Source organism: Tachysurus fulvidraco, chromosome 12 (genome assembly GCF_022655615.1).
Source record: "Tachysurus fulvidraco isolate hzauxx_2018 chromosome 12, HZAU_PFXX_2.0, whole genome shotgun sequence".
NCBI lineage: Eukaryota > Metazoa > Chordata > Actinopteri > Siluriformes > Bagridae > Tachysurus > Tachysurus fulvidraco.
In genome coordinates this window covers 14,725,077-14,729,069 of record NC_062529.1, presented here as the reverse complement: position 1 = coordinate 14,729,069, position 3,993 = coordinate 14,725,077, and the positions used below count along the sequence as shown (strand labels likewise).

At 38.4% G+C, this 3,993-nt stretch overlaps 1 protein-coding gene across 6 annotated transcripts in view; it reads right to left on the bottom strand.

Annotated features, from left to right (window-relative positions):
* supt3h (SPT3 homolog, SAGA and STAGA complex component) overlaps positions 1 to 3,993 on the bottom strand; it is a 99,505-nt gene that overhangs the window by 72,339 nt on the left and 23,173 nt on the right. The window lies entirely within an intron of this gene.

Genomic DNA, 3,993 nt, shown 5'->3' with positions numbered 1-3,993 from the left:
ACTCGGTCTGACTGAAAAGCCCTGTGCTTTTGGAGCTGTGTTAAACATTAAAAGGCTTCAAAGCCATTAATAAGGAGACACTGTTCCAGATTAAACGCGCTCGAGTTCACTAAGGAGCTGGATCCTTCCGACCACATGCCTTGTGTAGTCGCTGCTACAGACTCGGGGATAAATATTACCAGACTCAATTCATTAGGAGCTGTATACATTACTCCTCCTTTGAAATTCTAACTCGGAGTAATCATGCGAGGCTCAGGCTCGGGCTCTTCTCCCCAGCTTCTGTGTCTCAGACTCCGAGCACATGATGAAGGCATTTATATTGACAGCAATTATTATCACAGCACTGCTAAAATAAATACGCTTCCCGACATAAAGTGTCCAGAGCTCGGACAATGCTTGCGGTGTCGGGTTTGAGAAATGTTGAAAGGTTGATATCTTTGGGTTCTCCTGCACACAGCCTGAAGCATTAGTGCAGATAAGAGCAGATAAAATAGACAGTTATGTGTGGGGAAATAGATCCACTTCACAGAGGAGTCACTCGGTGTGGAATCTGCCTCTGGCCATCACACATGAGTGAAAAATGACTGAGTGAGCGAGTGAGCGAGTGAGTGAGTGGCAGAGAGAGCAGAGCAGAGCAGTATGATCAGTCCATCACGGCGTGAGTGACGTCTCTGCACGCTCTGTGTGCGGTGCGTCAAAGGAACATTTCCCTTCTTCCTTTCTTTAAGACAGATTCCAGATTGCTGTCTGCTGATGAAGGCTGCAGCGGGTCTGGCAGACGTACTCCCGGAAAATCAAGGTTACGTTAAACGCTGTCATATCACCAGGCAAATGATTTCAATTTTTCCTATATTTGAAAGAGTCGGTTACAGATGAGTGCAAACGTTTGCAGCCAAATTGTTTTTGGAAGGAAACATCTGTTTTAAAAAAAACAAAGTTTTAGTTTTAAATTCTTACTTTTATAAAGTGACAACTGAAATGCTGGTGCATCCTCTGACTACGCAAAGCAGAAGCAACAGGGGAAAAATCTCCATCAAAGAACCAAATGAAGAAGAAATAAAGTTGAGTCGTGACCCTTTCAATCTCCAGAGCTGATCTGAGAAATCAGTGGATGACACATGGCTGAGACCGGACAGACTCGTCAAGAATACTGTGCAAAAATACTGTGCCATTCTCAACTCGCCGGAAAAACTCTTACTTTTATTTTTTACAGGAAGCAAACACATTAAATACAGTTCTTGATATAAAAAAAAATCTCACGCTTGTTCTCGCTCCTCAGGTAAAACTTTATATTTAGAAAGAAAAAGAAGTATGTGTTTTTATATATATATATATATATATATATATATATATATATATAATTATATATATTATATATAATAATATTAATAACAGTAAATTATTCAAATAGGAGAAGAATTTTAAGATAAAGTGATAATCATAACAAAAATAATTTCTGGCATGAAGTACATTATTATATAATCTCAGCTTCTACTTATTAAGCCCATCGTTTAGGATTCTAGACACCGACAGCATTCAGCGTGAAGGATGAGCTAATAAACAAATAAATTTTCCATGTCTGGATTTCAGGAAAATGATTAAATGATTGAAAAAAAAAGGGTGTGAATGTAGAGGTAGTGGAAGAAGACATCACTTATTTTGTTACAGGTACATTAAAAGAGAGTGAAATGATTTCCTTTGCATATCCCAGCTTGTTAGGAAGTTAGGGTCAGAGCACAGGATCAGACATGATACAGCTCCCTGGAGCATTGTCAGTGCTTGGGTTTGAACCTTCTAAACAAAAGCTGCCCCACAATGAAAAAACATAAGCCAGAATGAGTTAAAAAAAAAATCATCATTTCTTGCTTTCTATCCTAACAAAATTGCAGGAACGAATCAGTTTTTCTGTTTGAAACGTCTATAGTTTTTGTACATGGTCAAGAATTCTGTGCTGAAGATTTGACACACTCGGACAACTGAGGAAAGGACAATATTTCTTTGTACACGTGATAATCAAAAGGACTGTAACTCGTTAAATACAAAAAAAAACAAATAATCCAAAACCTATTTAGGATTATTTTAAAGTGATTCACGCGATCACAAGATGAAAGCAAGTCGACTGTCATTACACAGGAGACGGAAAAGTTACTATAGGTAGAAGAGACCTAATGTCGTGATCAGTTCAGGGTCAGGCTCGTAACACACTCGTAGCAGCTCCACTTTTACAGCCTCGGCTTCTGTATTTGTTCAGCAGGCTCCTGGTTTTGATTGATTGCATGGAACTTGACAGAATGCATGTGTACATTGGTTATGTTGCTGCATGTAGCTCATTTGCAAAGTCAAAGTACTCTGTGCATGCTGTACAATTGGCAAATAGACTCTTCCATTATTTATGTACAGGGTGACAGCATAGCTTTAAAAGTGCCATTTAACGCCTGTCTCCTGTGAAGTTTACATTGGCGTCAAGTTACACAGATTTTGAATGGGCGTTTGAATATAATCCAAATAAAGCTTGCCGTGAAAGGTGACCAGTTGCACCTCTTATTTGAATACTGCTAAACACTCAGACTATGCAAAAACAATGAGTCAAGGGAAATCCTGAAAGTCACACAGAAACAGAGCTCGGGAGGTGATGCGGACCTTTTCTTTACGCTTCAATACCTGAATTACTTTACGCTTCAATACCTGAAAACAATACCTTGATAATAACCTGGAGAATTGACAACTGTTTCCTCGCAAATAGAGCAAAACCATACAAAGAAGTGCTTCGTGTAAAGGTGAATATAGGTACCATCTCATGGACTGCTGTACCTGCGGTTCTAGTTGCTCGCTTTTTTACAAGGCCACTATCTGCTTTTATTTAAGCGCACGTTTTTTACATCATACATTGGAGACGAGCTGCCAGAAATGTAGCTTCTGAAAACTAAGTGAAAGCTGCCAAAACCTCGAAGTGCTCCCAGATCCTGCAGTTAGGAAGAAGATGGACCTGAATTACACTGAAGTGTGCTCCCTCTGAATGCTACCACATGTTAACACAGGCCTCTGCACCATATTAGCTAAGCCACTGGTTTAAAGACATGGCAAATAGCTGCTGTGAGCTCATGGGCTTGTTGTTAGTTGTATGTTGAATGTGTATACATACAAACACACACACACAGATCAAATCTATATATATATATATATATATATATATATATATATATATTATATATCTATATATATATATATATATTCACAAAGGCGCATACACACACATACATTATATATAATGTATGCATATACAGTATAATGTACGTGGGTGTGTGTGTATGTATGTATACACACACAAATAGGTGTGCACACACACACACACTAAGCAGAACATACTATAATGTCTTTTATAAGCATCGAGTATCAGAACATTTCAAAGCAACTCCGAGACACTGACAGAGTTCATAACATATCTACTATCTGAACACACAATCCGCCTCACTACCTCGTCTCTGGAGGCAATAAAGCCTCAAAGGACCATAATAGGGTGAATAAAAATATACATCCAATATATATATATATGATTTGACTTGGCAAAAACATTTCTTTACTTTGTGAAGACGGGAAACTCACATGTGACTTTTATTTGGGAGGAAACATGCGATTCAGGGTTCATGCGATATTGTGAATATTTTGTCACAAAGACATTACGCAGGGTTTCCTGAAAGGGAGGCTAAAGTCATGACTAAATTAATTACAATGTCCTCTTCCATTTCCTTTCATCCTTTTTAAATCCATTTCCAAAGCCCAGGCGTGGAAAAGCGAGCAATTAGACATCAAAAACAACGGTTTTTTTCCACTAAACATGTGTTTGTTTCTATGGTAAATTACTAAAACAGTGCTATAAAATAGGGAGAGAGAGAGAGAGAGAGAGAGGAGAGAGAGAGAGAGAGAGAGAGAGAGAGAGAGAGAGAGAGAGATAGAGAAGAAAGAAAGAAACAGAGAGGCAAAAAGAAAGAAAGA